General features: G+C 38.7%; 1 long non-coding RNA gene across 1 annotated transcript in view; it reads right to left on the bottom strand.

The window, feature by feature from the left end:
- LOC116653630 (uncharacterized) overlaps window positions 1-22,413 on the bottom strand; it is a 41,683-nt gene extending 19,270 nt beyond the window's left edge. The window contains exon 1 of the long non-coding RNA XR_004307829.2: window positions 22,289-22,413. This is a non-coding gene — a long non-coding RNA (uncharacterized LOC116653630). The remainder of the gene's footprint in view (window positions 1-22,288) is intronic.
- Window positions 22,414-23,967: the final 1,554 nt, after the last annotated feature.

Below are 23,967 nucleotides of genomic sequence, written 5' to 3'. Positions count from 1 at the left end.
AGATGCCATGTTAAAGGGAACAAAAGAGACTAAAGCAATAATCTATGTTACTTCGTATTGCTACTGCCATCTATTTCTTCCTTGCTTTTGCTTTCAGCATACTTTATAAAAGGTTCTGGAGTCAGCGTTAAATACTTAAAGTCAAGTATCATAAATTCATAGAGTGGTTTAGGTTGGGAGGGACCTTAAAGCTCATCTAGTTCCAGTGCCCTGCCATAGGCAGGACACCCCTCCAAATCAAGTAACAAAAGATATTAGCCTTACAAGTAGATAAATGTTCCAGTTCATATAAATGAGTATTAAAAGGCAGACGCTTTGTGACCCAGTTGTTTCTGCATTTTGCTTATACTTGTCTTCAACCCCAGTAATAGATTTTGAGTGGAAAAAGGAACGTTCTGAGCACTGTGTTCCACACACTGTGACTGCTGGCTTCTGTAGCTCAGCTGAGTAGGAAAATGCAGCTGAGAGGATTACATTCCAGTTCCAGCCCAGATCTTTGTTAATAATAGTTTTTCTTTCCCTCACCATAAGCAAATACAAAGTTCAATTTTTGCCTTTGAAAACATATGCCTGAACACTTTCTAAAAGCCTCACTTTACCGACTGTTTTTTTCAGAACAGGCTGTTAACAGCACCTGCGTGGGGTTCTCCCACTGGGTCTGCAACACCTCAAAGTAAGGTAAGTTTTCAGTTTCCAGACCTCCTCAGGTTTTATGCTGCTTGCATCAAGGGGTACATTCACTATAGCAGCTGTTCCATCCGTATTTAATGGATTTTGAGCTTCTAAAATAGCTACCTGTAAAATGTGAAGAAACCTTAAGGTGCAACAGTCAAAGGACTATTAATTTCACCAGCTTGGAATATAAAAATGCTTATCTTGAAAAAAACACCCTCCTACGCTGTATGGAACAGAAGTAGAGCTGAACAAGAACTTTTCTAGAAGATTTTTCTTGGGAATGCACCAATTTCACAAAATATTTTTCTACTGAGACGTGACCTTTAAGGAAAGTTAGCAATTTTAATAAAAACTTTCACTGTCAAGTATTTCTCAGCTCCAAACTAAGCTTTCATTCCAAACCAGATAAAATAGTCAACCGCGCCCATTGAGAGTGCAGTCTGGCTCTCTGCTATTTAAGCAGACCAGAAAAGTGAGAGGTACATCTTACCCCCAGAGTGATTGGGTCTCTGACTGAATGGTGCTTTAGAACTGATTTCTTTATCAGGATGTGTTTTTGCTTCACAGTTTTAACAGCTCTGCCTTCTGGCTTGCAGCAAACTGTATGATTTTTTTCTGCGCTCCTTAGGAAGTTTGCTTCTTTAGCACCTGGGAAGTTTGGCTGGGTCTACTCCCTTCTTGCCTTTGCAGCTCTCTCTGCAGGACCTGCAGATTCTCAGAAGATTGCTGCAAGTCTCTTCTGTCATAAACCTCAGTGCACATGAAAACCTTCCCTTTAGGTTGGCAACCTAAAACTTCTCCAAAGGCAGAACAACATTTACTTGAAGGAAAAGAGAAATGAATGAGACTCTGTGATTTTCAGCCCTAAACACACAAGTAATGCTGTAAGACCTGGTAGCAAAGCACAGGAAATGAAATCTGGCAGCTTATCCTCTGCAGAGCCTACGACGCACCTACTGGAGACACGCTCACCAAAGAGATAAAAATACTAAGATACGGTAAGTCGGCTTTACATCAGCAGATTTAGACTACCACTGGATATGATTCTACTAATTAATGAACTGCAGAATTTGCCATTTGTTGCAGGCATTCTTCACCTTAGCATTTTGCCCATACGTTTTTATTCTGTTCAGTTACCATGTTACAGCAGGCCCTTAGCAAGACAAGTGTGTACACTTCAAAACCGAATCTACAGCCAGTGCTGTAGGACTTTGTGTGAGTAGGTTTTGGTAGGGTGCTCCTCTCAAACCAACTCTGTTTACTTCAAATCATTTCTTGTCAAAGCCTGGGAGTCCTTGTTTACAACATCTACCTAAGTCAGTTTCCACAGTACTGCAAGAAGCTTGGTTATAAACAGCACAGTTCATCCAAGCCAGTGCCATTCCATGAGCTGAGCCTCCAAAAACCTGACTGAGATGAGGTTTTTCTCCAATTTCAGTAGGGTCAGCAGGTTTATAATTGTGCTCTTTCAGTGTCTTTTGGAAGATGCTCCAGGCAAAGACATTTTTGAAAGATGTTACATGCAAGGGGCGACATTATAAGGCAGACCACGATGTGTGCAAAAATATACACGTACAGCTGAAAACTGACTACAAATGGCCGCGCATTAAGTCAAATACTTATTTAATTACCACATTTACATGAAAATGCTCCTTTTATAATATCTATATTTTCAGACCAAGTCCAACTCTTTGCTCCAACTGGTTTGTTAAAGCATTTTTAAGTAAAAATTACCTTCTTCCTACACTGTTTTCAAGATCACTCAATCATCTGCACATAGAGAACTTCCACAAGTCTAACACAAAGCATATCTATCTTATACTTTAAACTTTTATTTCCTACTTTAACATCAGCTCTAGAAATAAGCTTAAGGCTACAAAAATGAGTTTTAAAACCATTATTGTCCTTCACTGGTGCCAGATCACATCAGTTCAAGGCATTTAATTTGCTCTGGCTTTTTTATTTAAATCAATCATTCCAGAAAGTTCATATGTATTATTCTTGTAACTTCTTTTTCAGTTAATAATTAAAGACACAATGACAATTACATCTAAGATAAAAATGCTTAAATATTCTAAAGCCATCTGGTTTCATTATGCAAATTAGATAACATGTTAATAACAACTTCTGTAGCTTCAATAATATGACTTGACTATGTACGCACACATTTCATTAATTATGCGGAAGGTGGAAAAGGAAATGTAGGTCATAGGCAGGTAGCACATATATGCAAGTACACCATAAGATATACCTGTGATAACAGCATTAAAATAAAATTTTAAATGTATGTGTTAGTAGCCCTCAACATTTTCAGCATGGTGTGAAGGACAAACAGCACTTTAGAGTCTTTATTTCCATACAGTGCATTTCATTTTTTTAAACTGCCCATTCTTTCTCCATACTCCCTGCTGAAACACACAAGCTCTTGCATGAAAGAGCTGCTCCCTCCTACCAGCAAGGAGACACACAGCCCTCCCATCCTGCTGCCAGCTTTCCTCCATGTCCTGCATCAGCAGAAAGGCTGATTTCTTGCTAGGTATGTACACTCCATACCAGAAGCATCTGTGGGCTGCCCAGGACTTGACAATGAGACAAACCAGGCCAGAGATCCATGATCAGAAACCCTGACTAACCCACAACCACCAGACTGTTGCTCATTCAAGAGGCTGCTGGCAAGCAGCTGAATAGCATGTTCAGCTCCTATGCTTTTATCCTTCTCTGCAATGCCTCACATTTGCTCAATGTCCTACCTAGATATTACAGCACAGGGAGAGAACGCAAATTGCTAAGTATATATATAAAGAATGATAAATGTGGTTCATAAGCAACTGTGCCACTGACATCTTGAACTTCTAAGATGACTTTTCAAGGGTTTGCTATGCACATTTTTGGAAGAAAATACCTCAGCCCATTGTTCTGGTTTATATCCCAAATATCTGTGGGTGACACAAGGCTTGGAGAATGAGTAAATGATGTTATGCTGAAAAAATGCATTCTAATTAATCATGTATTTGGTCTCTTGCTTAGCAGCTAGGCTTTAATGGGTGCTGATTTTATAGCTTAATCATGTACCAATGTGTAGGTAAAAGATACATTATATGTGTTCTAAAAGAGAAGGACTGTGTCACTACAAAATGTAAAGTAAATTAAGAGCCTGGTATAGTTTTATATTTCTCCATAGCACGGGCTGCTTGATGGAATAATCAGCAGTTCGGATGAAAGGGAGCTGACCAGTGAGTGTTGGAAAACAGGACAGACAAAGTGAAGAATCTCAAAGTTTGTGGAAGAAATGAGATATGCTGTCCTTCCAGAGGCAGACTGCTATTGTGAGGTTAAGGATAGGGCACTAGCAATGCACAAACATTTCTGCTTAGCTATCTTTCTCAGCTTGAGATAGGGTAACTCAGTTAGGGAAATTAAAATCATATGGATATGGTTTCCTGAAGACTCAGCAAGTAATTGTAGAGGGGACAATTGAAAAATCTCAAAAACAAACAAAAAACCGATAAAAACGTTCTAACTTATTTTGTTTTCATTATAATGTCTCAGACAAATTTTTACCTGTAAACAAAACAAGTTATCTGATGCACGTTTTCTAATGTCTGCCTTGAAAGAAGAACATTCCTGAATGAGAAAGGAAAATGTTCCGTTTGTAATAAGGAAGTATGTCCATTTGCATGTGTTTATACAAAACCAAAAAGACGCATTCAGATCAAATAAGCATTTGAATTCTGACTTAAATAAGCTGCAAGGGCTGATACTGCAAAGTGTCAATCATTTTTGCAGAATTGTGATAACTTTTTGGTTGAAATGCAATAATCTCTTACTCTACAGGAAAATATTTTCACTACCAATAAAAGATCAAATTGAAAAAACATGGCAATAAGTTTGCTTCTTCACTAGACACGTGTAGGCTTTCTGAAGACAGCACAGATGCAAATTGCCTGAATGTTATCTTTGATTTCTATTTTCAGGTAAGATTTTTCTCATGTTCTGAAATACAAAAAGCAATGAAGAAAACCATGTGCTGAACCCTGCATCCAACATAAATATAGTTAAAACTGAGAGACAGTCAGTGGCTTAGATGATCAAATACTGTGCACATTGATTCTGTAACTTCTCAGTAAGCACCAACAATTATAACTACAATTCCCACTCTATTCTGTATTTGCATCTTGTTAAGTATATGCACTGTGTGCATGAGTACACAGAATTCAGTTCCCCACAAGCTTCTACTCATTGTGCTGTGGCTGCAACTTGTTGTACCAACGATGGATTATTTTATTACTTCATTACTTTTCAGAATTTTGCCATCATAAGGACTTCTACTCCTAAAGAAGCTGGATCCTTCAGTGAGCTGCTGTTTGTCCAGAGACGCATCCCAAACAACAGCAGCTTTATCCAGCAGCATCCAACAGGTTTATGCACTGGCCTTACAAGCCTTACAATTTTTTTGACCTTTTTGAGAAGGTGCTGTTGTGACAGCAGCTACTTGAAGGATATGGGAATGAACTAAGTCAATGCCATAATAGTGATAGCTAATCTCTAACAGCAGTACTCAAACTGTGCTCAAGTATGGCACCCCATCCAGGATAATACATCTTCTTTAAATCATATAGAGTGAGTGCTCTCCCACAGCAATCCCCCTAAGTGGCTGTCTGGAGCTGTCTCACAGAACCTTGGGCAACAAAGAAGTTGGTTATTCGCCCCATCAGACCTGGCCACTGGATAACCTATAAGCACAGTGAGGTGATGATCTGTCAACAGGTCTCTACTTAGCTGCCTTACAGATGCTGCTGGTCAGCAGAAACACCTGTTTTCCACAGCAGTGCAATAGCAGCACTATTAGTTTACAGCTCTTTGAATGAGGCTGGGAAATCACTCTGGACTGACAGCAGCAGTGTATCACAGAGTTAACCTGTCCAAAGTGAAGTTATAACATTTTCTTGAGGCCTTTGGGGATGCACAAAATGGTGAGGCCCCAAGTCAAGCAGTAGGTACCCTTGCATTCCCCACTTGACCATCATCTCCATAGGAGGATGTGGCTGCACTGATAATGGACATATCGACGCTGGAGTCCCCATCTCTGGGGCGCCTTTTTCACAAGCAGATTTCAGTTTATTCTCCAACACAGTAAGCTAGTAAACTGGGGTTCCTCCCTCTCTGGGGAGCCAAAGAGACCACATCTCCCACAAGAGGAGATAAAAAGTCCACATCTCCCATAGCACAGTTTCATTTTGTTCTGAACAAAGAGCCAGGGCGTGCAGCTTCAAAGACCCAGAAGGCTTCACTTTGCTTAGAGCTATAAAAGCCTCCAGTTAGTCCTGAAAATGATGCTGTAGCTAGCAGTTAGAAGCTGATTGTTCACACACAACAGCTGCTTCTGGGACCTTAATAACTCATTTGTTATGCTGCACCTTTTATGAGTGCAATTAAAAAGTTATGTCAACTTACAACGCAAAATGTGTTTCAATATTCAACAGCCTTATTTGTCCTTTCAAAATATTCTTATTACTACAACAATTTTGATATTACCTCAGGAGGTTTCTGATTCACTTCCCATCTTCTTTAGCATTTACACTTTTGTGGAATCTAAAAGTCATAGTCAGGATTAGACTACACTCTATGGAACACCACATATGCTAATCCTTTCTAAAGCTAGTTGTTACTCAGCTTCTGTGGGAGACAGCCCTTGCCAAGCTTTTCAAGGACAAAGTAATTCCAATACAGAATTCAGAACAGTGACATAAATATTTCTTTTTAACATTTTAAGAACTGTGTGTTGTATAGGATGCATATATTCATTATGCATTCAGTCTTCATAAAATAGTTTCTCCTTTTTGGCACTGATTACAGATTTGTTCTATGAGCCAAGACTGAACAGGTTCAGCTGCGTCCAGTATAAACATCTGGGCCTGAATTTGCCCATCATTAGTAGCCTGACAATTAAGGTAGGCAATAATTTATGGAGGACAGTACCTGCTCCATTTCCAAGTACACATAATGTGAATAAAGCAAGAACTCCTTTCCAAGAAAAGATAAATACCAATATCACTGAGCAGTGGTTACAGTAAGAGCAGTGAACAGGGCAGCAGTTGTGCAGGAACAAGCCGTGGGATGCTGTCACACAGAGAAGCATGATAAAGAAATCAAGAGCAGTCTTCACTTTGCATTTACAAGCACATCCTGTTTACCAAGCAACATCCTAGATTTTGCTTTTCCTGAATTATTTCACTGTTAGTCACATCTTAGGGGAAAATATCAAAACGTCACATTGAGTGATACAAAGCCAACTTGATTTTTCAGTATGAAGATAAATAGCATCATACACTAAGGAGAAAGCTGAGCAAACAAGAATCACAGACACCAAAGACTACAGTCAGAGCATGACAATGAATGCAGCTGTTGTGTTATGACATAAATATTGCTCAGTGTGACCAAAATAATTGCATAAAGATATAGATCTGATAATCATAACTCAGACAACATTAAGAGGATATATTTCAATATGTTTTTATTGTACAATAAAAATTCTTCCTCTCTGCCAGTATCTAAGCTTACCTTCTAATGCAATTGTGAATGTTCTAAGTGAACCTGACTTAGCATCTTCACAAATGTGCTTACAAATAAAAACATCTTAAATACTGTTATAAAGACCTACTTGGCAACTTTTATGTGTCCCAGAGAAGATCATCTCTTGACTACACATTTTCAGTAACATCTTCCATGAGCTTGTGTAATTTCTTAGTGTGACAGATCTGCAAACAAAAAGTGCTATGAAACTGAGTAAGTATCCACAAACTTCTCTGCTACCAGATGGTTTAAGTCATGCCTCTTGAAATTCTCCATAATCCTTTTCTCATTTAACCTGTATCCCAGAGCCTGAGCTAACATTATTAATTTCCCCCAAAGCCAAAGAAACAGGGAATATATACTTAGCATTAAGAGGATCCAAAGATAACATACTTAAAAGCTTTGGTATTTTAAGCAGGCAGTGAAAATTGGTTTAGGCCACTTTGAGTGCTTTAAAGTTTCTGCACAAGTCATATATCTTTTAAGTCAATGGCTATTTTGCAGTTACTACTTGTGTAAGCAACATCCATTCTGCTTTATGTTGTCTGTGCTATCAAGGCATGAGAGTTTTATTTCAACAAATATTTCTTTGAGCCAGTAAAATCAACAGCCAAAGGGACAGAAGAGAACAATTACAAATAAACTATCAAATGATCAAAAAGTAATCTTCAGGTAGTTCTACCAATAGCTGGCAAATTTTATATGGTTTGAAAACATGAGAAGATTTACAATCCTTCATTTAAAGGAATGTGCATAACTCATTTATGGCCTCAAGCCCTGTTGACCCTTCCCAAATCCTACTCAGCAACAAGAGTAATAATACCATGTACATGTAAATATAACAAATACAAAAAGAATGCATGCCAGCAACATCTATTTCTATACTCTATGACCATGTTCCCAAATCAGCATCTGGGGTGCAAAAAGAGTTGATTTCCACTGTGGTTTTGGTTTAGTACAATCCCCTTTCTCCCATCTCTTTGGATGATTTCCTGTTTCTGGTTTGGTTCCCTTGCTGCTCAGTGTTGTGTGTTAGTGCCACACATCACAAATTTGTTAGAATTCCTTTTGATGATTTGAAGTCTGTAAGCTCCAGCAATAGCTCAGGGAAACTTCACTAGCATCTCCCTTTTGGGAAAAAGGTCTCAGCTTCAGCAGGGAGGAATTCCTCCTGCTAACAGGTGATCCTGATAGAGCCCCATAAGCACACAGGTTTTTCTGTATGTGAACTGCAATCAAACTGACAATTATGTGTTTGCTCATGTCCTTGATAAAAGCTCATTCAGAAAGAACATTACGCCGATTTTTTTTTCCTACTGTCTTTTTTCATATAGCTTTTACTTACATGCAAAGGCAATTTTCTTCCAAACTATATAAAATAACCAGGTTTCAGATCTCCTGGTAAGTCTCGTGCATTTGTCATAACATCAGCTCTCAGAGGGGATCTACTCATTATCTCCTACACCTAGTGAAGGCTAGAAGCCAGGGAGGATAATGGAAGGGATGATTATTATGCTATGCCACATATATCTGCAGTATAGCTGGTTTCAGTAAAGGAAAGCACTGAAACCACTTATAGCATCAATCTTTAGCACAAGTGAAGCATCACTGCCCATTGACAGCAGGTGACATTCACCCAGCAGCAGGCTCCATGATGGCAGCACATGCGCACTGACAAGACTGCTTTGTCCAGCTGCCCTGAGCATGGCTTAGCCCTGCACACATCCAAAAAGCCTCTCCCACACACTGGTCCTGTCACATGCTGCAAGATTACCTGCTGGGACTGGCACTGAACATAGACATTATTGTAAGAAAGAGTGTATTGGGAAGTTTTCTGGGTTTCAGCTTTCTTCCTGGGCTTCCAAACTATTTTGCTGTAGGATTGTCAGCCTGTTTGTAGCTAAACCTCCTAAGGGGAAACCTGCTGTACAGGACTGAATTCCCCAACTTACTGTCCTGAGCTGCTGCTACCATGTCTTCCTTCCTCTTTCATTTCCCCTGTGTTTCTGAAGAGCTTCTACCCTCCCCCTTCTGGGAATCCTCACCTTTCTATTCCTTCTGCACTGTCTTCAAACACTAAAAACCCACAATCACCTCCTTTTCCTTTCTACACTCCTGCCGCCCCCTCAGCCTCTGCTGTCATTTACAGCTGCTGAGGAGGAGATGCTCGAATGAGTCTCTGGCTGTGCCACATAAAATTTATTCAGTGTAGAGAGAAGAACAGACTGCTTAAAGTACACCATAAAAACATCCAGGGTAAATATCATTTTTAAGATGCTAAATCATCATTAAAAACAAAGCATGTATTTTTTTGTATTGGGATCTTACAGTAACAGTAAGTAAAGATTTTGGAAAAGAAAACATTATAAACCCCTGTCCTGGGTGCATTACACGCTAGACTCACAACAAAATAAATTTAAGAAAGTGTGTAAGGAAAAAAACCCTCAAATCTTAGATTTCACATACAGGCAGCATTCAGCACCAAGACTTATTGTTCAAATCTGCTGGTTCACTGCTCCTCCTGCCTCTTTTTGCCACACCAGCAAACCAGAAGTAATTATTAGCAAAGTATGAAACTTTACAGTGGAAGAACAACACAGACACATGAGGTATGCCTGCCTTTCCAGTGAACCCTGTGTATCTACACTACACCTCAAACACAGCTAAGAACAACATGCAGGCAATGCCCTCTTCAGAAAACCTTTGCCAAAACAGCAAAATGAAAAGGATCCAACCACAAACTACTAGCAACAGAACTCTCACAAATGTACCAAAATCAAAACATTGCCACCAAAGATTAGCAAGTGAGTTCACATGTCTAGAAGGGAGAAGGGACATGAGCCAAAAAGCATAAAAAATGCCTCTTGCTAGTTATGTCCAACATAAGGAGTGCAGCAGCTCCTCAATCCTCTTCTCCATCTTTCTTGCTCTAGCGGGAGCTTCACTGCACTCTGGTTATTCATCATTCATGCCCTCACCTGTCCTACCTACTCAGAAAGTCACAGTAAATCTCACTTCTAGTCCTCAGTGCTCACCAAAAAAACTATCACTTCTTGTTTATGAAATGGCTTAAAATAAGACAGAAGTTTTTATCTTCGCAAATTATTTTCTCTGTGAATTTTACTTGGCTGAAGTCAAACATGCACAGGCCGTGTAACAATTGTGTAGACATAGGGGGCTAAAAACTACAGTTCAGGGTAAAGGCACTGCAGGTGTGCAGTCTAATGAATTCTTAATTGAATAGCGTGTGAGCATAAAAAGGAAATGCAGAGGGTGATTATGGGGTTCTTTCAGCAAAGGGAGCAGTGCAAGCACTGAACTCTATAATCAAGAATAAAGAAAAGTGAGTTCACCTCTAATTTTCTCTGTACTACAGCCTTTGTTATTCATGAGCAGAATGCAAGATTAGAATTTCTACTCAAAAAAGTCTCTCTACCATCACATTAACTGACAGGATTAACCTTCTCAGAGATATCCTTGTTTTAGGGCTAAGACTGAAAAAATGCAAGGAAGTATATTAAAACTAACCTGTACCTGAAGAAGGTGTTGCCTCCACTCCTGTTTTGCTAAACAGTTAGATTTCTCTCCTGCTTCCCACATCTCTGTGCACAAGTGAAATATTCAGAGTAAAAAAAATGGGAGACACTCCATGGAAAGAAAAAGGTGGCTGGGTTTACCATACCGCCCCCTGTTCTCTTCTTCATCTCTCCAAAAAATATGAGGCCCAAATCCTCTTTCCTACTCAAGGAAGCCCTTCTGCAAGACCCACAGCAGATCACTGCTTAGGTTGGCACTTCAGGAAAGCACTAAAAGAAGGGGACAGTGGGAAGGCTCATAAGCGTGCCAAGGAGATTTTTTATATGTTAAGGAGACAATTTCATATATGCTAAGCTTTTTATAAATGCTAAAAAGAATTTATAGACCACAACTGCAGGCAGTTGAGATCTCCTAGACATCCACTTTTCCACCACACATAAATGTGACAACAGATCAGAGCAGCCTCAGCCTTCAGTGGGACAGAAGACAGTCATAGATAACACAGCTCAGGACTACCTGGAACAACTCCAGACTTCAGTCACTTGGACCACCAGATTATTATTATTATTTTTTATAGAAGAGAGAAGCAAAAGGTGGCATCATTCCAAGCAGTTCCACACAGTTAAATTATTACCTGAAATTTCTTTTTTATCCTTTAAATTTAATATTATAAACTACAAAATTCATACTTTATACATATATATATAAGCACAAATTACTTTACATCCAGCTTTAAGATTTTAAAGTGCTTTTGTAGTTATTGTTGGTGGTGGTCTTTCTCCCATAAATATTACTTTAACTGTGTCATTTCAAAAAAGTCACAGCAGATTAGTATTCACCAAATTGCCAATTGCCACCAACTTTGGGTTGCAAAGTAACTGATATTTGTCCCAGTTTTGTGGTCTCTCTCACCACCACTTTCTGACTCAGAGAGGTGACAGAGGGAAGAAAGATGATGAGATTAATAACCACTGAGGCCCTCTGGGACCATTATCATCTTCTATTCCAATTTCCCCTATAACTTACATTACAGAATATCGCCCATTACTTCCTCCTTCAGGCTCATAATGCTTAATTCAAATATCATTTCAAGAATCCAGTGCATTCATCTCCAAGATTCAGGAAATATAGCTGTTTAATGACATGAAGCCTGATCTAGAGCCCACATATGTCAAATGGGAGTCTTTAAGCAGACTAATAGTCTTTGCTTAAGGGTCATCAGCTCCAATAAATCAGGAGGCAATTTTAGCTCTGATCAGAGAGAACTTCAGAAATTCATGTAAACATACACACCAAGTTCCATCAGCCATCCCAAAAAATCAGCAGCAGAGATGCTCATCCTCTCAGCACTCACCAAATAACTTCTCAGCAGCTCTGGCACATGCAACACGAGTCCTTTTCACACTACCACGAGCAAACAAGTGTTTTTGTCCAGAAGGTACAGACATTTGCATTAGTGCCCTACTAGCTTCTGAAATTACTTCCACTTTATGAATATCATTGCTTTTTTTCTAAACTGGTTCTTTAATCTAGCATCTATTGTCACTAGTAATTATATTGCTTGTGAAGTAAAAAATAATTTGCTGATGTTAAAATCTATAAGACGTAGTAGTAAATGGAAATGTGAAGCTGGCTCTCCAAACAGTAAGAAATCCTCATTCAAATCCTCATTTACACCTAGATGAGGACTGATTTGAACAGTATGTAGCAGTGGAAGAAAACATCGATGATTTGATAATGGCTCTCTGAGGAACTATTTGCTTTATTTTTAAGTATTCTATTCCAAATGCAGCAACAAACTCAGGCATTTCCACCCCATTTCAAACTTTGCAAATGTCAGTACTCCTCAAACTGCACATACACATTTCTCAGGAACAGTTATTAAAATGTTTAAACTTAAGACACTGTTACATTTTTCAATGCAATAATAGCTACTAACTTCCACTGCTTCAATGGATACTTTGAAAATCAACTATTCAAAGATCTCCTTTCCATTAAGCAAAAAGCATTTTTCATAGGATTGTGATAAAACCATTTTCTACAGCAGCTGCTGTACAAAGCTAAGCTTTTAGGATCATACACATTGCGGTAGTAACAAAAAAGTCCTTACATATTCTAGGGCAGAGCTACGCTATTTCTTGTATACAGCATACATTCTTTAAAGACGTTCAGTGCAATAAGTAAAATAAAGATAAGAAATACTCCAATAGTCTTTGACAGAAGGAGGCTGAACTTAAAATCCCAAGCTCATCGTCTTTGTAAGGAAGACAAAGTTGTTCCACAGAAGTAAAGTTACTCTCCAAGAAATACCCTTATAAATCCCAAAGTTACAAATAATAATAATAATAATAATAATAATAATAATAATAATAATAATAATAATAATAATAATAATAATAATAATAATAATAATAATGTTTTTTAAATCATATTTGCCACTAATCATAAGTCTAACAGTTTCAAACACTTTCCTCAATGGAGGAGTTTTACTACTTCTTTCTGAGCATACAAGTAAAAGTATATGGCTTTCAAACCTTGTTTGCTATTTATTTTACCCAGTAGTTCTACTTAAGAAGCCAACACTAACAGAGTCAGCTCAGAGAGCAAATTAGTGTAATAAAACCCATCCAGCCAAAACTTATCCAAGACAAAGAAATTTGCAGTGATGTTTCAGAAGGTGAAGGAAACACATGAGGGTATTCCATGCTAATTGCGCTGTCTGGTTTTCTTAATTCTTGGCAATTGCTTCAGCACCAGATCCAACAAGTGCATTTTGATATCCTGGAAACGCTGCCACAACTGCTTGCCCAAATGGCCAGCAGGGGAAGTTTCTAAGGTTCTGCTTCCCTAAAGTTACTTTCTTGTGCGAGTCCTGCTGCTTCCCTGTTCAATCTCTGATGCTTGTTAAATAAGACCTACATGACAAAAACTGTGCAGTCTTTAAAATACGGTCTTCTAGTTCACTGAGATGAAGATTAAATTGAGCATGCTCAATGTTCTCTTATTCAGCTCACTTCAAATTAATAAAATGTAAACTCAAGGATCTTTCAGTTCTGGGGTCGAAGTAGTAAAAATAGACTTGATTTCTACAGTTTATGGAACACTGGTTTAAAAAAAAAAAAATCATCCTGCTTTTCCTTTCAGCTAAGGAAGTACCCTTAATCTGAGTACCTCCAAACCCAGCTCTTGACCCTCTTTTCAAATTGCTGATCCACTCTTTTGATTCCAAAATGCACAGGTGACATTTTCTAAAAATTATGTTCTGCTGGAAATTTGTAACATTTAAAAGCTACAAATGAAACACATTCTGAAGAAAAGAGAGTGAAACAAGTTGTAGCATTTAAAAGTGATAATAGCCCAAGGCTAGGGAAGGTTTAGGAATAAGGACAACTTGCTGTGAAAGTAATTACAGGTAAGTGGCCAAGCTTTAGGATGGACCACTCACATAGAGATTTTGGTTCCACACCACTGAATAAAAGGTATACGCTGCCATAATGTGACCTGTTATTACCGTTATTAAACAGAAACCAAAAGAGCAACAAAAAAAGAAAGTTGCACCACTTAAACATACACCACCATTTAACAGAAGGTCACCACAGGTATTGCTTCTGTTAAACATTCCTAAGTGAATTTTAGACTTCAAACTAAACTAGTAGTATGCCCTCAAAACTAAACAAAACATCTGAATTACTGAATTTGCAGGAAGGAATCTGTAGAAACTTCAGCATAATTATGAATCCTGATTTAAAAAAATAAATAAATAAAAATCACTGGATTCACACTTTAACATGAAATCAGCTGCATATTTGGAAAGTGAGTTATTACTTAGTGAATCCATCACAATTTTAGAGTAAAACATGGCCTACAAATTCTTATCATAGACTGGTAAGCAAGCCTTTCTTTCAGAGAGCAGCAAAACTTAGCCTGCTGTAAATCCATCCTGAGCAGCAGAAGCATTTGATATATGTCTCTTGTGTGTACAAATATGCCTTGTGCTGCACTCCAAAATACATGTTAATGCGTCTCTTTTACTGGACCATGTTTAGGGTTTCCTAAATTTGTTTGGGCACTTTGTACCATGCAGCTGTCTCAAATGCAACTACATGGATATGCATACATATTTGTACCTGCTAATACAGACCAGGAAGGGCTTTGGGTCTTCTGCAGCCAACAGAGGCTCAGAGGACATAATGGGGTAGGCAAGGGCTACTGGTCAGCACCTTCCCAGTGCTCCAGAAGCCAGCTCTGTCAATCAGGCAATGGGCACTCTCATGGATATTCAGAAGAGCTGACCTGTAGGAGTACTACCATTCAAACAGCCAATGCAAAAATAACTACCATTGCCCAAATTTCCATGTCATTCAACTGGCAAATCCACTCATTCTAAATTAAATTTTAAAAGTGCTGGGTTTTTTTTCCTATTAACTCTAGTTTGTAAAAAGGCTACTTTACATATAATTTTGTACAGTTATAACACAACGTTTTCATCTATTTTCTAAAGGCATGTTAATGGATTTTATCCTTAGACAGTGCTGACACTTAAAACCTCATATCACTTGGGTAGATACCTATTTTTCCACTATCGTATCCACATGAGAAATATTGACAAAACCCACAAAAATTTTAGAATGATAAAGGTTGTCAGGGTAACAAATTATGCACACAGGCAAAAGGGTAAAATATAATTATGTAAATGACAAAATAAAAGAAGGTAATTTACAACTGATGCAGAAAATTGCTGGCACAATGAGCACATCCCATAAATCAATTAGTTAACAACCTAATTTATAACTTTCTGAAAAACATCAAATATAAAATAGAGACCTAGAAAGGAATTTAAGTGCCCTGCATCCTTTATTTCAATAATGCACCTACTAAGGGCAACATTAATAGACCAGTAGCACGTTAAATAATTGATGCTATATTATTATCTTCCTCCCCACTGCACTAATGAGCAATTACTTCTTGTGATGACTGACTCTTTCCAGCAGGGAAAATTGTTAAGTTTCTACAGAAGAGAAATGGCAACAGCTCTCAGATCTGAGACTACCAACTGGAACGCCCATTTGTTCTCACACACGGAAGCAGTCGCTGCGCGGTTTGGGATGAGAGAGGCACTTGGGTATGTTTGTAGGAATCCACTGGGAAGCGCAGTAAGAACTGAGAGCTGCCTTCAACCCAGAGAACAACATGCAAATCTGAGGATGTTTTTTGAAAAGCTATGCACGAAAAGCTAAGTACCCTCTTTACACTCACCTTTTTTGTTTTCCTAATAATAATGAGCCATTTTGGGAATAATAACTCCAACAGTTGCATAGCTCTGAAGGAACAATCAAGGTTACAGTGGTTTACAGGCCCTTAACTCTCTCAGTTGCTTCAGCAGAACATAAAAACTAAGCTTCTCTACAAGTCTTATTGACTCAGGCACATATATAAATGATTTCCTGTATCAAGAGGGCAGCAAGTGTGACATTCTTTGAAAGAGGAAGAGTACAGCCACTAAATGAGAAAGCAGCCACAAGAATACATAGCACTTGCCAAAGAGACATGCTGGCAAGGTGTTAACAGCAGATTTTTAAGTTTTCAAGAAAATAAGTGATCGTCTATGTGGCACAGTAATGATACCTAACTAGAAGATAGGTATAGTACAGAGGTAACTTTCTGAGGCAAAACCTACCAGCCCTTTACAGCAGCTAGGCACTTTGGTAAGCACCAGTGTGGCTAGCCTGGTAATGCTGCAGCATTTGCTTCAAGGAGAGAAGTAGCAGCTTTACAAGTTTGTATTAAGAAACAGTTGTCACTTCAGAAACAGTCCTAGCAGAAATGAATAATAGGTAAATGCTAGGTCATCTCATTTGTGACATTAACTCATTAAGCTGATTACTTGTCCATCTGCTCTGCTTTGCAAGTTGGTATTCTGTGTTCATCAGCAATCATAAAGCTCTATATATAATGACACAGGCTAGGAAATACATGTACGAACAGTCATGAGCACGGACCTGAGAGCACTGCAGGAACTCAGCTACATAAATGCTAATTAATGACTTTGAATCATACAATTAGCCTACTGGAAGTAAACACCTTTATAGTCCACAGCAAGTGGACTACAAGGCAAGATTACATTAAGAAAAATGATCTTTCCCTATAATATGCATAATAGCAAAGTAACTTTAATCTAGCAGAACAGAGAGGGCTGCCAAGGAGAGAACTGGGAGCAGTAACAGCCACCACAAGCACCTCATTTTCTTTCTACTTGCCCAGTGTATTTCCCTAAAGTGTTCTCTAAAGGGACACTGGGCATTTGGTTCTCTTTCTCCATCCTTCACTGGATGCTCATACCAAACACGCTCACACCCTACCCTAAACATAGGAGTTTCTCAGCTGCTCTCTCTCCCCAAACCACGCTACACTGAACTCATTTCACCTCTGTTTAGACACACACACAAACTTCTGCACTATGCTGGCATCAGACCAGCAAACCAAATCAATTCCTGATCTCATTATGGAATGAATACAATGCAGACATTTAAGATCAGATTAAATACAATGTTATGTAACTAGAACTCTTCTGGCATTTTGAGAAAAGACATCTTCCCAATTGCTGTTTTATGATTTGTATGTTATGATAGCAAATGGATCAATTATACAGAGTGAGCTCTTGCACTGCAATGTATTTTTGTTAGCTATATATTCATGCCAAGGAAAGTGAAAATAGTATAGTCCTAATGGATACATTTCCATTCACACATTCCACATTTTCCTCATTCTGCCCTAGGACTATCATTATATATGGTAAGGAAGGAAATTAAAATCATTCCTGTAGCCTCTCTTCTTTGTTAGTCTTTAACAATTCTTAATTTTCACATTTTGATCCATCCTCTCATGAAAAGGATAAAGATATAATATTCGAATGGCCTTTTGCCTTTTTTTTTTCAGCCATACCTTATTACAACAAAGTCTTCAAAAACCACACAGGAACTTTGTTTCTGGAACATGCCTTCCTTTTCTGACAGCATTTGAAGAAGCAGCTAAGGGCTTGAACCTGCATTCATCACCAGTATAAGGTGAGCACAGAGCACATTGGCAGATATTTCTCTTTAAGCATACAATTAACTTGATCCTTGTTCAACAAAGGATTTAAGCAAAAGTTATTTTCTGTTATCAGTCCCCAATGTCACAACTTTTTTTTTTTTTTTTTAAATTAAGTGATTGATAACAGCAGAAATGAGACTAATAAAGGTCAACTATATATTGCCTACTGTTGATTTAGGGGAGAGCCCAAGATGGAGGAGCCTTTCTTTGTAAAGGGCCAGGATAATGGGCAGGCCAGCTGTAGGGTGGAAGCCCAAGACCTGCAGCTGGCTTCAGAAGGAGGATAAGAGCATGGGAGCAAAACCCAGGTGGAATAAATGCTTCTGCCCCAGACACCACTGCCTCCTGCAGTCACTGCTGAGCACCTGAAGCAAACCTCTAACTCAGCCTATCTTCACACCTGCTGTCACAGTTCTTACAGTCAAATGCCTGTTAATAAACCAACCCTACATATCCAGGTACAACACCACCACCCATTCACATGGAAGTCTTTGGGGCCAGGACAAGCATCTGACTTGTTATTTCAGATCCACACTGAAACTAAAACAATTGAAAAGATACAACACTTCCCAGCATCTCAGCTTAGAAGCTTAGTCTTGAGCATACATGGCCCTAAAATCTTTCTAATTCCAGCATTTCATGTGCACAGCACTTCCTATTAACACTTGGCATAATACAATTTCTCCAGTCTTTGGAGTTTTTTTGTTGTTGTTTTCATATTTCAAAAATTTAGCATCAGAGCATCAAGGCATAATTTTGGAAAGATCCTCTTCCAGAGGCAAATGAGCAAAGTACCCATAGCCTGGATCCAGGAGCTGTGGAGTGTGAGGACGGGTCCCCTTTGGAGCCCAGATCTGAGTGTGCAGGGGAAGGACATATCAGCTTCCAACTTCAAAGAAGGAAGTACCGGCATAACAGAGGCAGTTCTCCACAGGCAGATTAACTGCCTCCAGCAGAGCACTGTCAGGACATTAGCAGAAATTTAGATGTTCTGATTCATCCATCTTTCCCACTGGAACTGTTCCCTGCATAAACACCCACATGTTTGTTTATACCCTTATCTGCACAGAAAGAGAAATAGCCAGCAGGCTCTGTCTGTTTTCTGAAACAGAGGCAAGCAGATTCAAGTCCTCACTCTGAGAAACAGCAGGATATTTGTCCAGCTATGTCTTGCTCCCCACAGATCACAAACTGGAGTACTGGCTGTTCTACTGCTGTGAAGGGTCACTTTCTTTGAACAGAAAAGCTATGGAAAACTTCAAGTTCAATTAACTAGCTTTCATTCCACATATTTATCTTGAATTTAAAAAAAAAAAAAAAAAAAAAACACATTAAAAAACTGTGACCCAGTTATTTCACACATAAAAGAAGCCTTTGTAGCAGGTGTAATATTCCTAAGAGGTGGTTAATGAGAAATACACATCAGAGCTTAACTGAAAAGATTCTTTGATGTTGGTTAGCTTACCTGTTGTGACACTAAAGAAGATCACAAGGGAGAGAGTGAACGTACATTGCATCTCTACTGGGGGCCATTACAACTGGTTAAACTATGGTCTCCCAGCTGCTACACTCAGTTCATGCTCTAGCTTAGCTGTCTGAATGCCATGCAGCCCCATACCAGGACACCGCAGCCCAAGAAGTCAAATTCCCTGAGCACTGCCCACAAAGGACGCAGCTCCACTTGATGGCAGTGGCTTTGATTTCAGCAGGTTTATTTCAGCTTGAACCCCATCAGATCACACAGCTCTAAAAATAATCTAAACGACATTTACAGCTGAGATGGAAAAAAAAAATACATTAAAATATGATGTCTTAAAAAAAAAAAAAAAAAAAAAAAAGAGTAGGTTATGGTTTTTTTTCCCCAGCACATTGAACTCAACTGAATCAAGCAGAAGTAAATTTCTAACAAATGTAACTTATTCAGAGGATTCACTTTGATTAGACAGACATTAAAAATGCATAGTAGCAGAGGAGGGTTGTGTGTGAATGCCATTTGATGATGGTTAAGCACAGCTCTATTGAGCCAGAACTTCAGTTAAGTAGAGATCTGAGAAAAACTTGACTGACACCGTGAGAGCTCTCCCTCCCATTTCAATTATTGTAGCCACAGGAAAGGAGGTACCTGTGAGTTCCTGCATCTTCGTGCACAAGGCTGTAATCATAGCAGGAACTTCATCTCCATAATAAAAGCTTTCCAAATCCAAAATATAAAATGGCCACAAAATTTACATATAACATGCATGACTGAAAATTCTTAATAAACAGGAAACAGTACACCCTTTATTCATTTCTACATATCCACTGTATACTGGTTGAAGAGGTTATAAAAAACTCTAAAACACAGTTTCACATCACTTTATCAGAATAACTATTTTTTAAAAGCATCAGAAAGGCTGAAAGGATTTTCTTGTTACTGGCTTAAAAGTGATTTTCATACTCGAATACATTACTATTGTTTAACAAGCAAACAAATGCACATCACTGAGTGAATATCTAATTCCCTGTGTGACAGCAAGTAAAAGTGAAGGAAGCTATTGGCCCCCAGGAGACCTGCTAGTCTTGCCACACTCAGAGAGTTCTTGAATATTCCCTGTAAATCACCAACACTCACGCCATGCCTTAATGCATTCTGCAAAATGAGGGAAATCTGTGCATTTTACTTGTTTGTACTTGAACTTGGCTTAAATTTAGCTCACCTTGGAGAGTTTGCGCTTGCTTAAAATATGAGTAAAATTTGATTGAACATTATTAATACCTGCAAGAGGGGTGGTATTTAAGTTTATGAATAACAACAGAAGAGCGGGGCTGAGAGGAAGGCAAGGAAGATGAAAGGAATAAAGAACAGCACAAAGAAAAAAAATTGTAACACCTACAAGACCCCTGCCAAAACTCAGTTTAGGATCTTCACACACAGCTATCCCTTTACCACTGCACCGGGGCTGAGATCTCAAGCTGTGCTGTCTACTGAGTGCTTGCAAAATGTGCATTTTTGCAATTAAATGAGAACATGCTCTGATCTGTATTACAATGCATTCAAATGAGTGTGGCATTCCAGTGGTGGAATATCAGTTCAAAACAGAGAATAACAGTGACAAAACTTTGTTTTGTCTCCAGGGAAGCCAGCAGTTTTGCTGGCTTTCAGCACAGTTGAGACCCAATCTAGACCCCATTTCTCTGAAAAAGCAGGGAACGCCTATTCTGCTTTAAACACTGACCCTCCTGCTGGATTTGCTTGCAGGAGTTGTCTACTGCTTGCCTGCTTTTACAGATATTTGTGAACTCCAATGGTTTGTCCTTTGTAAGCTGCAAAATTTTCCAAAGGCACCTGGCAGGTGGAGGCCAAGACACTGGAAAAGCATGATGCTTTATTCCCAGGGGTCTCATAAGAAATAGGGGCTCAAAGAATTTTCATTCTTGGCCAGATCCACATTTGAAATCATATCCATGGTTAAGGATAGATAAAGAGGTAAAAGATAACTTGCTCTCCACACTGGCTATAGATGAGATTTGTTTAAGACTGAAAAGCATGAAATTTTAATGCTCCTTTAATAAAAACTGATAACTTTTTGATGTAGGTTATTCACTGCTTTAAAAAGAATGTAAAGGTACAAAGCAAAACACTAGGAAATACCAATATCCAGCTTATGGAGATAACACTGATTTGATCCTCTTACACGGTTCATTTGTAACAGACTTGCAGACAGTTCTGCTATCCTAATTTTCATGAAATTTCACTTCAACCTTTATATAGGTTAAAATAACAATCACCAAGTCATTTTTTTTTCTGTTTAATTTTTTTAATAATACTATATAATTTAAATTCTGCTCTAGAAGTAGAAATCATAATTTCTTCCAGGTGCTCTTCACAATATTATTATAGACAACTTTTCATCATACATTCTGCAGAAAGTCCTCTTTTAGTGCTAGTACTCTTCACTAGCTTCAATACAAAGTCATCCAGCTTAATTTTCAGCTGTTTAACCTGAAGGCTGTTTAATTTGACCTATCTGACGTTGCACTGAAGCAGAAAAGAACACTGCATGGTCCGTTCTGCTAGGATGAGAAGACATGACTTTCAGCATAAAGAAATAAGAAGCTGATGAGGAAATGACAGGAAGGCAGTAGCTTACCAGCTCAACTGTTTCAAACCTGCAAGAATGCCATTTTCAAGCTTTCTATTCAAATTGATCTTCAAAGTTTTCTCTACTTTCTCAGCAGCCACATCAAGAATGGAGATAACCAGTGACACATAGGTCACTACCCCTGCCTCTCTCCATAGTATCTGTTGTTAAAAACATTGTATTTTTAAAACAATTTGGCCCTGATATACACCACAACTACAAGCACATGAAAAGTGAGCCTGGTTTACCAAAATGCTTACTACAACCCTGAGTTAAATGATTGAACTTACCATTTCAGAAGAACTCAGTGGCAAAGGTCAGGCAAGGAACAGCTTCTCTGTGCGGTAGCCAGCTGACTCAGTGCTCACATACACATCCTCCTGAACCTCCTTGCTCCATATCCACCTTTCCTGTTCTGTAATAAACAAGAGAGGCAGTGAGCAGAAATTATCTAGAGGAGCAAGCTACATCAACAAATACAAAACTGTGTTTTTGACCAGTAATTATGTGATGTAAATTTTTGCTTTTAAGACCATTTCAGTTGCAAAGTCAAGAAGGCCTTAGCCCTTCTACACCATTCATCTGATAATCAAGACCAATCTACTCCTGGACCTCATCTGCACTTAGAGGCATGTTAGCAGAGCTAAGTGAAGCATACCGATGAGTGGAGTACTGATGAGATTAGTCAGTTCACAATACTGTCCAGGGGCAGTACCTGATCCAAGCAAAGACTTACTATGATTAGAAACTGTAAAGTCAAAACAAAGATCACCCTAAAGCTAATTGTTTTCTTGTTTGACAGACTGTCCAGGCACCAAGGAGACTTCTCCATTGTATCAGTTTCCTGGTTCCATGGAGTCAGATGTGCAGCCAAGGATAACATCTGCTTATCAGCAGAAGAACAAGAAGCAAGTGGATTTCTCTGCTGCAACCTTCTTCTGCAACTTAAAGCTTCTAAGTGAGCCCTTCCACCACAATGCATTTCCACAAAGCTGCTGTAATAATTCTAGGATGAAATCTAAGCCACTGATGAGCAGAGCAGTGAGCTAAGCATGAATATCACTGACCAGCTTCAAAGACAGTTGTGGTTCCTATTAGAAAAAAAATGAAGCTGTAGTTGAAGAGACCTTCATTTGCTAAAGACAAGTGGGTATCCAAGAATTAAGATCATTTTTTCCTAGCTGTAAGGAAACACACTTAATTTCATTTCAGCTTCTATTAAAGAGTACCACATGGCCGGAGGAAAAAGAGGAAGGAGTCTCAACAATTTAACAGAACAGAAACATTTTACGAGGAAAATCAAGCCACCACATTTCCAAGACAGTACCAGTCCATTTAAACCTGCCCATTCGACAGAGTTATCTAGGAGCCTAGACATTTGTCTGAGGCAGTAATTTGCCTGCCTGCTCCAGGAACATTGTAGGAGTTTTTAAAGCTTTTTACAGGGATCTTAGATCTTTCCAGCCCTCAAAAACATATTAATCACTTTTCCTACTCTGCTCTTCAGCTGAAACCTCAGATTTGCAGAGGTCTTTAAGTGCTTTGAAGGTCTACCTGAATAACACCAGCCACTTCCAGATCAGCCTTCCTTCTCCACCTGGTGACAGCCAAGGGGAAACAGACATTTACACAGACTTCATAGGGGAAGGAAGGTCTTAATCCAAAATACAAATAGCTCAAGGATAAATGTGGGAGACTTGGAAACAGGGGAATCATTTTTTCTTCACAGACAATTATTGGCAATGAATCATTTACAAGGAGGATAATGAGACACTGGAGAGACTGCTACTGAATTAAAAACCATGGTCCTGATCTTTATCCTTTTCCATTTTTTCCCTTAATAAAATTGCATGGGATTTTCCTATACACGAGAAACTCTTTTGGTAATTAAATTTTTAAGCTTTTGCAGATAAGACTAAAATACGGAGAAGTAACACACAGCTGGGTTGGATGAGAAGAAAAGGCAGGA

This window comes from Coturnix japonica, chromosome 8 (assembly GCF_054131305.1).
Source record: "Coturnix japonica strain WE chromosome 8, WE-NBRP24, whole genome shotgun sequence".
In the NCBI taxonomy this organism is placed as follows: Eukaryota; Metazoa; Chordata; class Aves; order Galliformes; family Phasianidae; genus Coturnix; species Coturnix japonica.
The sequence above is the reverse complement of the archived record's forward strand: the minus strand, read 5'-3'. Positions and strand labels throughout refer to the sequence as shown.